The following is a 15,378-nucleotide window of genomic DNA, read 5'->3' as shown; positions in this document are numbered from 1 at the left end:
AGTCTTCCCATCTCAAAGTTCTTAACTTTAAAAATATCTGCAAAGTCCCATTTGTATCATAAGGTAATATACTCACAAGTTCCAAGGATTTGGGAGAAGACATCTTGGAAAGTCACTATTTTTCTTACCACATTGTCTTATACAAGATGGAAGAATAGTGTAAACCTTTACATTCTTTGAAAAAAAAAAAAACACTGCATTTTTTCATTTGTTGTTGCTGTTGAGAAATCTGATATCTATATGATTTTTTTAAAAGATTTTATTTATTTATTTGATGGAGAGTGAGAGAGAACACAAACAAGGGGAGCAGCAGGCAGAGGGAGAGGGAGAATCAGGCCCCCCACTGAGCAGAGAGCCCAATGTGGAGCTTGATCCCATGACCCTGGGATCATGACTTGAGCCAAAGGCAGCCGCTTAACCAACTGAGCCACCCGGGCGTCCCTATCTATTGCTTTCTGAAAAATTTAGCTCATTTCTCCCTTTCTTTAACATATTTAAAAGAAATGCTTCTGAAGTTCACAGTCCAGATATGCTAGAAAGCAATAAACATTTGGACATTGAAGTTAATATAAAAGTTTAATTTATAGCAACACCTAAAACATAGTTATAAACATAACCACATACATTACGTCTTCTATGCTGAAAACTATAGAACACTGAGAGAAATCAAAGAAGACCTAAATAAACAGCTCTGGGGAGGGGAGAGAGGCTGGAGGTTGGATCAATTGCCAATGGCCAATGATTTAATCCATCATGCCTATGCAATAAATCCTCCATAAACAAAACAAAACAAAGAAACAAACATACAAAAAACAGGTTGGAGAGCTTCTGGGTTGGTGAACACATGGAGATTTGGGGAGAATGGTGTAACTGGTGAGAACGTAGATGCTCTACACCCCTTCCCACTGATGTTGCCTTAAGGGTCTCTTCTATCTGGCTGTTTCTGAGTTGTATCCTTGTGTAATAAATTGGTAATCTAGTGACTCAATGGGTTTCCTGAATTTTGTGAGCTGTTATAGCAGATTAATCAAATCCATGGGTGGAGTTATGGGCTTGCAACTAGTATCTGAAGGGTGGGGGGGAAGGTGCAGTCTTGTAGGACTGAACCCTTCACCTGATGGTATCTCTGAGTAGATAGTGTCAGAATTGAGTTGAATTCTCCAGTATCCTGCTCGTGCCTGAGAACTGCTTGTTGGTATGGAGAAGTCCCTTCCACACATATACATTGGATTTGGGTCCAGGAACCCAAAAGAGGTATGATTTCACCAGAATTTTAGTACTTCTGATATACTAGAGGCTGTATCAGTTTTGATTAAATATAGCCTCCATTGCTTACTAGAGGTGGAGTACTGTCTTTTTTTTTTTTTTTTTTTTTTTTGAGAGAGAGAAAGAAAGTGAAAGAGCACGCTTATGGCAGGAAGGGCAGAGGGAGAGGGAGAGAATCCCAAGCAGGCTCCATGCTCAACACAGAGCCCAACTCAGGGCTCAATCTCATGACCCTGAGATCATGACCCAAGTCAAAAAAAGAGAGGGACACTCAACCAACTGCACTACCCAGGTGCCCTGATACCTGAGATTGATCATGTAAGTGAATGCAGTGTATTTGCTTTAGCCTGAACATTATGTGTCAGAAAAGACTCTAGTCACTTGCACTAGAATACTTCATACTCAAGTCATTAAGATGAGATTAAAAACAACTATTTCAATTATCTATTTGCAATTTTCTATATTGCATTAAAGTTTATTAGAGATGCACATAAGTTTCTGCACTCTGATACATTCGATGGCAAGTTGAAGCCAAAAGGTGCCTTTGTATTTAATTCGTCTAAAAACCAATTTATTTTTTCAAAACTTTAATGCAATTTGCAAAATAAATATAATAAGAATATTAAAACCAGGAAGAAATATTTTGGAATTGACAATGATGAAAAGGAAATAATAGCTTTGGATCATGCTTATGGAACATAAACCCTATCCTAACAATATTACTTAACAACAGTGCCAAAACGAGTATCTTGCCTTTACTACAGCTGATTCAATATAATATTACCAGTTAACCTTTTCATCTAGAACACTGCTATTTGTAATGCTGTTGTTATTGACTCTTCTCTCCTTTATCTATGTAAAACTAGGGAAAGAGTATATTTTTTTCTTTGATCTTTACTTGGAAAAGACCTTTATATAATCTGCCTAAGGTTTTTCAGAGTTTAGGACATGAGGCACATTTGTTTGTCTACTCCAAATAAACACCCTCATGAAGTTTTCTCATCTTTGAAAATAAACAGAACAGTGTACAAACCATGGGTTCAAAGATATGGCCATGCATGCAGGTCAAGGAATGCAATCTCAAGAGCACACTACAGGTCACCCTCTTGTCTCCTCCCAACCATCACCCCTTCTGAACTTTGTAATTCTGACCACAAATATGATTAGTTTTGCAAATGTTTGGAATTTATATAAATGAAATTATTCAGAATGCATCTTTTTGTGTCTGGTTTCTTTCCCTCAATATTATGCTTATTTGGTACATTTGTGCTACTGCATGGAACAACAGTCCATTTATTTTCACTTCTGCTTAGTATTCTACTGTATGGTTACGACACATTCATTCAATAAAGAGCTGGTAGGTAATTGGGTTATTTCCAAGTTAGTATTATTATGTATAATGCTGCTGTGTACCTTTTTGTACATTTTGTATGCTTTTGTTTGGGTAGGTTTTTAGGAGTGATTTTACTGGCTAATGGATGGGCTGTGTATGTTTTCAACTTCAGGCAGATAGTACAAAAATGTTTTTCAAAAGTGACTGTACAAATTGACCTTTCCAACAAAAATGTGTAAGAGATCTAATTTTTGTCCTAAATATCCTTGGCAATAACCGCTGTCAGCCCTTTTAACTTTAACCATTTTTTGTATTTGATTATTGTTTCATTGTTATTAAAATTTTGATTTTTTTTCCCCGATGACTTAGGTGATTGAACACTCTTTCTTATGTTTACTGGCCAAATGGGTATTATTGATGAAGTCTACAGTGCCATCTTTGTTGAAGATTGTTTGGCAGAGCAGGTATGCTTCTGTTTCCAGATTCTTCACTTTTTCGATTTTTCTGTGTGTCCATACTTGGAATCAAGCATCCAGTAGAATAATTTCCCTCTGTTTGTCCTTCTTCAAGATTTTCTTGGCTTTTTCTAGCCTTTACTTTCCCAAATGCATTTTAGAAATTATCTAGTTTGAAAATTTACTCTGAGAGTATTTTTAAGATTATATTGAATCTAAAGCTCCATTTAGAAACTGAATTTTCAAACCTATGAACATAATATATACTTCTGTTTATTTAGGCCTCTTCAATTCTGCTAATTGTGTTTATTATTTTTATATAGACACCTTATATGACTTTTACATGATTTATCCTTCAATATCTGATGTTTCTTGATGCTATTATAGATTATATTTAAAGTTCCTTTTAGGAATGGTCCTGACATATGGAATATGCATATGGAATACATATGGAATATACATACATATACATATGGAATATCCAATATATATTCCATATGTATATATCCCCAAATCTCCATGTGTTCATATATACACACATATATACACACACCTGTATATCCATATATATCCATATCTATCTATCTATCTATATGGATAGAGAGTGATTTAATTTTAAATCATATCAGTAGTTTTATACGTGTTTATATACACAATCATGTCATCTGCAAAAATGACAATTATATGTTTCTAATCCTTGAATCTTTTATTAGTTTTTTTTGCCCTTTTACACTGACTAAAAGCTGTACTACAGTATTATATTGAAAGCATAACAGACATCTTGATCTCTTGATCTCATGGGAAAACGTTCAACATTTCACATCAGGTATGATGTGATACTCTTGGTAGATACTCTTAATCAGAAGGTTACTTCTACTCTTATTTTGCTTAAAATTTTTTATCTTAAGGAATTTGTGTTAAATTTTATCAATGGTCTTTTTACATGTATTGAGATGATTATTTCTTTTTTCTCCTTTATCTTATTGACATGATGAATTAAGATTGGTTTTTGAATGATAACAGAGATTTAATTCCCGGAATAAACCCAACTTGGTTTTGATGTACTTTTGTTTTAACTGATACAACTGGATTAATTTTACCAATATTTTATTTGAGATTTAGCATCTGTGTTCACAAGAAACTTTGGTTTGAAATTTTTCTTTGTTGAAATATCCTTGTCAAGTTTTGGTATCAAGGTTGTGCCAATTTCATAAAAAGAGCTATGAAGTGAGCCTCCTTTTTCATTCTCTAAAATGAATGGTTGGAAAACTAGTGTTATTTGTTCCCTAAAAGTCTAGAATCATTTACCGGTAAAGCCATTTAGGGCTGGATCTTCCCTTGTAGTTTAAATACTGACTTCCCTTTTATGGTAAAATTATTTTTTGGTATAAGATATTCTTTGATACAGCATTATTCATACTTTCTATTTCTTCCTGTTTTAGTTTTAGTAAGCTGAGTCTTTGTAGATAATTTGTCCATCTCATATAAGATTTTAGATTCATGGGTATTCATTTTACAATATCCTTTTGTAATCTTACGTATGTTCTATACAGATGTCCTCTTTTTTTGTGTGTGTGTTCTTTATTATTTCTTTGTAGATATATCCAGTGATTTATCAACCTTATAAGAGTTTTCAAGCTATCATCTTTGTCTTAGTTCATTTTCTCTATTGTATATTTTCTGCTTTGACTTATTTTTTCATCATTTTCTTTTTTCCACTTTACTTGGCTTTAATTTTCTATTGTTTTTCTTACATTTTGAAGTGAATTTCTAGATCTTTCATTTGAGCTTTTAAAAAAAAATATATATATATATAATTTTAACACTGAACAGTACCCTCTAAGCTTGGCATACTTCAGTTTAACAAAGTTTGTTATGTACGTTAATCCATTTGTATTGTACATCCTTCTTATTCTCTGTGTGCTCCAATTTGTTTATTTTCTATTAACCCACTTTCCACTGTACTAACCCCTGTGAGAAGCATGTGGTGGTAAGACTTCCTAACAAAAGAGATGATATGGTTGCTTAAATTGTGGGGACTTTCAAGTCCTTAAATTAATTAGATATACTTTTAATGAGATGGCTGTCATGTCATAGGCTTATATCAATACCTTCCCATGAATTAGAGCTCTGCTTTACTATTGTAATGTTCAAAATGAAAGTGCAAAACTGTAAAACTTCAACATTTTATGAAGGTGTATGTTATAGTGCTCAAGCTCAATATGAGAAAATGACATAAAATTTCATAATGGGTTTATTTTTAGTGGAAAATAAAATGGAATATTCAAGCAAGTACAATGTGGTACTTTAAAGTGAACACAGAATACTTCTGCAAATTGTTTTTCCATTACAATTCTGACAGATTTTTTAAAAATTCACTCCATTGCTTCAGCATTGCAGTTGCTGATACAATTATGCACACATTGACTTAACTGAGTACTTGGGATGATGGGTAAAATCCATTTCAAATGCAGGTGCAATTTTATGACTCAAAGACTTAAATAAAGGCTCTAAAAGTATTCTTCACAGAACATGACTTGATTTTACAATCTTTGCACACAGAATTCTTTCAATATAATCAACAATAGTTTTGTTTGTGAACAGGATACGTGGTTAGTGAAGTTTTTCAAGCCATATGATGACTTTTTTTGTGTACGGGTTGTTGAAGTCACAGCTCTGGCTTTCCTCATTTCTTTACCAGAAATAAGCAGTAGGGGATCCAGTGTATATAAATTCATTTGGATCTTTGGATTTGCTCAATTTGCTTTTAGATTTTTTTCAACAGATTTTTATCTGTTCATATTGTTTTTATATTATATTACATGATATATATTCAAAACATCATGCTTTTTGAGAGGGCAGAAATTTATTTACAGATAATTTGCATGTAAAAGAGAAATAAAACACATTGAACCAAGGGATCACAAAATTCTTTGGTATTTTTCCTTTAACAAATCTAGATTGTTGGGACACTGAAAAACTGACTTTAATAACTTACTTGAAAATTTAGTGTTTTCATATTATTAACATGTCATTTTCAAAATTCACATAGAAGGCAGAGTGACGTGACACAAAATTCTGTATAATCCTTCAATAAGCTGCATTTGGCTTCTTTACCTTGTAATTTTGATCTTTGTTGCGTTTTTTCTAAATTAAATTTATTTTGTATGTGCATAGTCTGTAGGAGTCCTTCCATGAGATGTAATACTTTAATTATAGTTGTTTAATCATAATTGATACATTTCCACCATGTGGTAGAGAATCCACCCAGATTCCATTTTTTGTTTGTTTGTTTTATTTTGTTTTGGTTTTCTTTGTTTCCCCTGGGGGGACAAAGTTTTCTTTAATTGAGAATTAAGATACAATTAAATGTTTATGTTGAATAAATTGACACTGACTGGATTGAGTATGGTTCAAATTTTGCTGTTTCCATGTGGTTAGTACCATGGGGTTATGTGAAAAGACGCTACATGAAATCTAGACAAAGTGGATGAGTTTGGCTACTTGCCCTGTCAGCCTGAATCAGAATGTCTGCCAGGTCAGGGGAAGGAGAGCCTGGAGGGGCACAGGAAACATTTGATATCTTAAGTGACTATGAATTAACCTACAGCCAGATTAATGTCTTTTCTTTCTTTTTTTTTTTTTTAAAGATTTTATTTATTTATTCGACAGAGATACAGACAGCCAGCAAGAGAGGGAACACAAGCAGGGAGAGTGGGGNACAAGCAGGGGGAGTGGGGGAGGAAGCCCACATAATTACTTAGATAGTGAACTGTGATCTGTCATACTACAAAGGGAGTAGACCATTAAAGAAACAAAGCACATCATAATTTGATAAATTTAGCAATTCTTAATTTCTAATCCAGTGCTAAAACGCTCATGTTCCTTAAGCCAACACCAGCAAATGCTTCGCAGGGAAAAGATACGCCTTAAATCACTATGCATATTGCTTTCCTCTTACCACTACTAATTTCCTTTCTGTATTATTGCAGCATTTCAACTTGGTTCTCTGCACATCTGTTCCTCTGCAATTTTTCTAGTGTAAATATCCACATTAGCAATTGATCAGACCTCTTTTTTCGTGTTATTTTATCCTTCTTTAAAGTCAAACTATGAATGGCAATGAAGCTTTCTTTTGTGGGCAAATTTCCTTCAATAAACAAATTGCCTGAACCACTCACTCACTAGGTGGAGAAAGATTCCCAGGTTTGTCTGGGCTTGGTTTAATCAGACACGATTATCAATTAGTGAAGGTTGCTTCAGACGACGGAATGGAGCAATGCGGCGTGCATAACAGGGAGTCCTTGCTATACACTTCTATCTTCTCTGCACATGAGGATAAACAACCATCACCACTTGCTGAGAAATGATTCTATCTTGGTCTATTCTATGTCTTCGTTCTGAAATTTCCTTCATAGGCAATTCTCCAGCTGACATATACTTTCTGATCCATCACTGTCCCTCTGCAGCACAGCCTCTGCTCTAACAGTAACTCCCACTTTGTCTATGCGTCAGCTCAAGGATTGCTACCCAGCATGTTCTCTGCAGTCAGCAACGCCCACGCCATCGCCATCCTTAGAGCGGCGAACTGGCTATGCTGGCACACATGTCCCATACCAACTGCGCACTCTCTTTATGTCTCTCCGTGGCTGATGCTACAGAACTCACTGCACACCTTGTCCTAATGAGCTCACCTTCCACATGTGGGTCATTGCCTGGTCAACCTCATATTTATCTCTTAATCATTTCCAGAATAATACTCTAGTTGTGAAAGCAGACAGATCTCAGTCCTCTCCCTTTCAGACATTCTTTTTTGGCATTTTCTGTCGCAGAGAGCTTATCCATTCTTAGATCTTTAATGATCACCTCTACAGGTTTGATTGCCAATTCTATAGAATTTATGTCTGATAATAAATAAGAACTCCGTGGGGTAGTACTTGTATGTCTTGTAATTACGTGGGCAGTGTTTTCCACATTTTATAACAATACATTCTTCAACCACTACAACACACACATCTACACACACATCCGTAGGCATATGAATGTGAATATTCACATCTAAATTGCAGCCCTAATGTTGTGATTTTTCCCTCAAAATCCTATACATAAATTTATTCCTNTTAAGCTATGACCAATGTTTGACCTCTGTAGTTTATTCCCTGGGCACATTTTTGTTGTATGGAGGCTAAAGGAAATGTGCTTTGCCTCAGGCAAGCGCTGCCCTAGTAGCTTGATTTGGACAGAGATCTGCTGGGACAGGTAGAAGCGAACAAGTCAAGTTCCTTAAGGAGCCAGATAAGACAGACTTCCCTGCTACCCATACCCCACCTCATTTCACATTTCTGACTGATTTGTCCAGACAGTCCCAAGTACCTCCTAAAATACATGGGGAAGAGATGGCTGGAAGGAGCACCGTACCTATGACCCTAGTCTGCCTAGGCTTCCACTTTGGGTGATTTGGGGCAGTAAAAAAAGAAAAAAGTAAAGCCACTTTTTTCTCTCTGATTTTTCTTCTGCACATACTAAAGTACTCTTAACCCCACCTATTTTGGCCTGGTGCGGGGGAGTGGAGGGAGAGGGCAGAAATTATTAGTTTAGATCAAGAATTTCTCTTTCATAATTCCCATGAACTCAACCCATTAATGAACTTTCAAAAATCATTTTTATGACACTGAAAAGAGGCTTATACCAGGAACTTCTATTTCCCTGGTCTTAGGGCAGTATTGTCAATGAAGAAAACAAACAAATGAACCTCCAGCAATAATTCAAACTACAACAAACAGCAAAATGAATCAGAAAATCTGGACACCCTTAGATTGTTCTGCTATAACAGCCAAATGTGGGAGGGTGGTGGAGAGTCTGATGAGATTTACAAAAAATTATAGTGACTCAATAATTTTATATTCAGCCAAGCTGTCTTTTATATAGAATATAAAAGTAAGAAATACACTACTAGTGTTCCTTTTTTTTTTTTTAAGATTTATTTATTTATTTGTTTTAGAGAGAGGGAGACAGCACGAGTGGGAAGGGCAGAGGGAGAGAGAATCTTAAATAAACTTCACACAGAGTGCAGTGCCCAAAGTGGGGTTCAATCTCACGACCCTGAGATCACGCCCTGAGGCCAAAAGCAAGAGTTGGAGGCTCACCCAACTGCACCACCCAGGTGTCCCTACTACTAGTCAATTTCTTTAAAAAATTAGAAGGTAGGCTTCCACTAGATGATAGCCCTGTTAAAAAAAATGGGCATTTACTAAAGGACTCATGATGAAATAAAAATCAGTTAAAATCAAACACCCAAATATTTCACATAGGATTGTTTGTGAAAATACACAGCAATATTAGTGCAGTAATCCTCATAGCAAACCTCATATTTTACTTACCAACAATATTCACCAAGTAAGGGATGAGAATAACATGGACGAGAGTAAAATGTAAGAGTCTTGAGACTGCAATTTTGTTTTTGGCCTCATCATTTTAAGAAACACAAATTAAATAATGTGTGAAAGAAGCCTAAGTTTAGGGGCGCCTGGGTGGCACAGCGGTTAAGCGTCTGTCTTCGGCTCAGGGCGTGATCCCGATGTTGTGGGATCGAGCCCCACATCAGGCTCCTCCGCTGTGAGCCTGCTTCTTCCTCTCCCACTCCCCCTGCTTGTGTTCCCTCTCTCACTGGCTGTCTCTATCTCTGTCGAATAAATAAAATCTTTAAAAAAAAAAAAAAAAAAAAAAAAAAAAGCCTAAGTTTAACCATCTGTAGAAATAGACTATGTAGCAGAGTCCCCATTAAAAATGAAAACCTACTACATTTCTCCACTTCTAAGACCTAAAGTTTAAAACGACGGACAAGGCAATTTTTTAAAAGCGTAAAAACCATAATTAAGCAAAAACAAGAATAGAAAGAACAGCAAAAATTTGTGGAGGAAGCTGATTATCACAGAGCAAGTGGGTAAAGGGTAACGGCTTTAATGATTAAGCAGAAGTTGAGCCATTAACAATAGTGGGGAAAATAGAAAGCCAGCTTGATATACAACACAGAGTTCTCACAATGCTCAGGAAATAGCTCAGAGGCTGCCTCTGGACTTAAAGATGAAGGACACATGGCAAAAGTAAGGAGGGGTGCTTTAAATCTCTTTAAAGATTAAATTCTTGATTCCACTACTATTACGGAGATTCTCTTCCAAAGTGCCCCACTGAATCATTGCATAGTTAATTTCAATGACTTAATGACATGTGCAAAACTTCCAATCACCTGTTTTTATATTAAGCATTAGCAGACAATGAAAATTACCAGATATATGGGGGAAATCTCTAGTAAGGAAAAGGGAGAACAAAACAAATGCATAAGTAAGTCAAAGCAACTTTGAGAAAAAAGAGCTCTGTTTCATAGGATGGGAAAACTTAAAAAACTATTTGCATAATGACTTCAGGTAAATAAATAAAAATATTGCATTATTTAAACAGGTCCAGAATGTAATAAGAAAGAAATATTCAGAGAACAAAAAGGAACTTTTGGAAATAGCAACAGGGAAAGAAGAAATGAAAAACACACAATGTTTGCAAGGTGAATTTTTGGGAAACTCCCAGAGAGTAAAACAAAGCAATGAAGAGAGGCATAATAGAAAAGAAAATTAGGAAACTGGCTGATGAGGTCAACAGCCAAATAATGAGTTCTACAGTGACTTTAAAGGGAAAACAGAGTTGAGGAAGTCTTCAATAAAATATTTACATATTACATATTACATAAAATAGTAGATAAAACTGAAGATATGAGTTGCATGGTAAAAAAGCCTGGTAAGTATCTGGCATGATGAATGAAAGGAGAATCTGCCAAGTATGTCTTTAGAGACTCATGTGGACAAAGAGGAGACTCCACAAGCTTTTATTTTAAAATTTACATAAGTATTGAAAATTTACATAACTATTACATAAGTATTTCTATTGAGATATAATCGACATATAACATTGCATAAGTTTAAGATGTATGATGTGTTGATTTGATTTATATATTGCAATGTGATTGCCATGGTAGCATTAGCTAACACCTCTATCACATCACATAATTATCATTTCTTTTTTTGTGGTGAGAATATTTAAGATCTGGTCTTCTAGGAACTTTGAAATGTACAATACAGTATTGCTGACCATAATAACTCTGCCGTGTATTAGATCTCCAGGGTTAATGCCTCTTGTAACTGAAAATGTATATACTTTAACAACATCTCCCCAATTCCCCAACCTCCAGCCCCTGACAACCACCACCCTACTCCCTGTTTCAACGAGTTCAGATTTTTTAGATTCCACATATAAGTGATATCATACAGTATTTATCTTTCCCTGTCTGGCTTACCTCCCTAAGCATATTGCCCACAAAGTCCATCCATGTTTTTGCAAATGACAATTCCCTCTTTTTTATAGCCCAGGAACACTCCATCATTTCTACAGTCAGGTCCTAATTTATGATGGTTCGACTTAATGATTTTTAAACTTTGCAATGGTTAGAAAGTGATGCACCTTCAGTAGAAATTGTACTTTGAATTTTGATTTTTTTCCTGGGCTAGCTATATGCTATATGATATCCTCTTGTGCTGGATAACTCCCATGCAGCTATGTGAACACAAGTATAAGCAACCGACACACTTACAACCATTCTGCACGCTTACACACATTGTTTTCCACTTTCAGTACAGTATTTAATAAACTGCATGAGATATTCAACACATTCTTACAAAATAGTCTTTGTATTAGATAATTTTGCCCAACTGTCAGCTAATATAAGTGTTCCGGTCACATTTAAGGTAGACTAGGCTAAGCTGTGATGTTTGATAGGTCAGGTGTATTAAATACATTTTCAACTTGGATATTTTCAATTTATGATGGGTTTATTGGGATGGGACCCCATCATAAGCCAAGGAAGATCTGTGTGTGTGTGTGTGTGTGTGTGTGTGTGTGCATGTATATTCTTTCCCCATTCATCTGTGGACGGACAGATTGTTTCCATATTTTAGCTATTATGAATGCTGCTGCTATAAACAAGGGAGGGCAGATATCTTTTCAATGTCCTGTTTTCATTTCCTTTGGATATATTCCCAGAAGTGGGATTGTTGGATTATATAGTAATTTTATTTTAATTTTTTGAGGAATCTCTATACTGTTTTCTGTAGTGGCTGAATCAATTTTCATTCCCGCCAACAGTACTAAGGATTTCCTTTTCTCCACGTCCTTGCCAACACTTGCTATCTCTTCTCTTCATAATGACAACCGTTCTAAAGGTTATGAAGTAATACCTCACTGGGGTTTTGATTTGTGTTTCTCTGATGACTAGTGGTAGTAAGCATTTTTTCATGTATCTGTTGGCTATTTGAATATCTTCTTTTGGAGTAATGTCTGTTTAGTTTCTCTACTCATTTTCAAATCCTTGTAGAAACATGGAAATATTAGTTGTCTCTTGACACTTCTTTCCCAAATGCCCTTGTTTCAGCCAATGGAATCATTACTCCAATTGCCCAGCCTCTATCTTTCTTTTTCACACATGAAATTCATTGGTTATCAAATTCTGTCAGCTCTTCTTTCAAAGCAGATCCAGATTTCGACTACTTCTCACCGTCTTCTTCTGCTAACCCTTTGGTTCAACTTATCATTCACCTTACCTGGATTAGTGTAAATAGCTTCTTAAATGATCTCACTGCTCCTCACCCACCAAAAAAGTCTCTTCAAGTGGCAGTCCAAATAATCCTTTAATATGCCAATATTTTCCATTCCTCTGCCTTGAGGAGTTTGTCTTATCCAGAGGAAGTTCTTAATTTCCTTCTCTAGGCATCTATATGGTTGTATGTGGCCTTGAACTCCATGACTTTTCTGACCTCTCCTGCTGCTCTTCTCCTTGCTTGTTCTCTTCTCCTCATTCTGGCCTCTTTGGTTGTGCACAGAACTGATGCTACCACCTGCGAACACTTTGTAACCTTGGCTTGGAACGCTCTCTCAACAAATACTCAGGAAGCTTGCTCCCTTACCTCCTTTGAGGCTCTGTGCAAATGCCACCGATCTGAGATGCACACTTTTTCTCTATTCTGCTTTTACATCTTACAGATGGATTGTTTCTTTAGTATCAGCTTCTTCGCACTAGAACATAAACTCCATGAGGGTAAAGACTTTGTTTTATTCATGTTGTATCCCCAGTTAGTAGGACAGCAGTTGGCACAGAAAAAGTATTTTCTTAAGTGAATAAATATTAAACATCAAAATTTGCAGACCAGATCCATAATGAATCCAATTAAACAGAAAACATACACAGAAATGTAGAAGGAATGTGGGAGGACATTTGAAAGTGAAATGCATTCTAAAGGAAAGCAGAGGCCAAAACACTAACATTATAAAAGGTACAATTTCAAATAGAAATTATAAAGCGGTAAAGAGCATGTATATTGATAAGTAGAATTTTCAATTATAGCGTTGTTATCATGAAATGTCATGACTATTTTGCACTAAACATTATCTTGGTTCAAATACATATAAAAGTAAAGATGTAGAAATTAAATAAAAACTGAAGTTTCACAAGAAATCTTGAGGAGATTTCATGGTTTTCTACTTTCAGTTTCTCTCTCTTCTGTTTATTAGTAACTGATTTTCTCATAAATACATGATGGTAAANTAGAAATTATAAAGCGGTAAAGAGCATGTATATTGATAAGTACAATTTTCAATTATAGCGTTGTTATCATGAAATGTCATGACTATTTTGCACTAAACATTATCTTGGTTCAAATACATATAAAAGTAAAGATGTAGAAATTAAATAAAAACTGAAGTTTCACAAGAAATCTTAAGGAGATTTCATGGTTTTCTACTTTCAGTTTCTCTCTCTTCTGTTTATTAGCAACTGATTTTCTCATAAATACATGATAGTAAGTGGAGATTTTCTCAGGCAGAATGATTTAGAGAAAATTCTCTTTGGAATACTAAAAATTTACAGCTTTTGTGTCATGTTGCCCAACAGTATCCCTGTTGCCTCCAGTGATAAATGTTGTGTTTGGGGTTAGGAAAAGTTTACTTACCTGAGAAATATGGCTTCTGCCTCCTCCCTGCTCCCTCTGGCCAGCCACTTTCTTTTATTTATTTATTTATTTATTTATTTATTTATTTATTTATTTTGCCAGGTGCAGCACAGGTCCAATTTAAATACAATAAGAAATTCAGGCATTTTCTTTTATTTTTATTCCTCTTAAGTGATACAGAAAGAAAATTGCCTACAGAATTACCTTTCTTGTATCTTACAATGAGTAAAACACTGAAACTTCTTTCATCATTTGATTTTTGTAGCTGACTTGCCTGTTTTTCTTAACTCATTATTTCATTCTTTTTTCTTTAGTCCTCACATATAAACGTCAAGCCATTATGGAGCACTGTGTGGCTGGGATATTGCCCCTTCTTTTCTCAAGGCTAATTTATAGTCATGTTTTCTTTTCAAGAACCATCTTTTTTTTTTAATCATCTGCAACTAATCTTTACATTTTTGTTATGTAATTTCATAGTATTTTATATATTGCTGTAATTATTTTAAGAGTAAAACCAAATTGTTGCATGGCTATTGTTTCAGAAAAATCCTTATGAGATGAAATTGAGCTAAAGCCTGTATTATAATGAAGGACTTCAGGGAAAAAGGCTTAGATATGCAATTAACAAGTTTAAACATATAAAGAAAACCCCTTTAGTTTAAAAAGGGGAATTTGGGAGATTTCATTTTGATTTTCCTTCTGCTCATGTTAAAGGCGACCTTGAGGTGGATCTTTGTCATAGCAAATGCCAGTTTTTGGTTCTTGTTGCCAGTGTTGTCACAACATCTTTGAGTTCAAAGTTCCTCAAAAATTTGAAGTGTTCTTAAAATTTGATTCTTAATATTCGCACATAGCACAAAGAACAACCATAAGCCCACATAATTACTTAGATAGTGAACTGTGATCTGTCATACTACAAAGGGAGTAGACCATTAAAGAAACAAAGCACATCATAATTTGATAAATTTAGCAATTCTTAATTTCTAATCCAGTGCTAAAACGCTCATGTTCCTTAAGCCAACACCAGCAAATGCTTCGCAGGGAAAAGATACGCCTTAAATCACTATGCATATTGCTTTCCTCTTACCACTACTAATTTCCTTTCTGTATTATTGCAGCATTTCAACTTGGTTCTCTGCACATCTGTTCCTCTGCAATTTTTCTAGTGTAAATATCCACATTAGCAATTGATCAGACCTCTTTTTTCGTGTTATTTTATCCTTCTTTAAAGTCAAACTATGAATGGCAATGACGCTTTCTTTTGTGGGCAAATTTC

This window comes from Ailuropoda melanoleuca, chromosome 8, assembly GCF_002007445.2.
Source record: "Ailuropoda melanoleuca isolate Jingjing chromosome 8, ASM200744v2, whole genome shotgun sequence".
NCBI classification, from domain to species: Eukaryota; Metazoa; Chordata; class Mammalia; order Carnivora; family Ursidae; genus Ailuropoda; species Ailuropoda melanoleuca.
The sequence above is the reverse complement of the archived record's forward strand: the minus strand, read 5'-3'. Positions refer to the sequence as shown.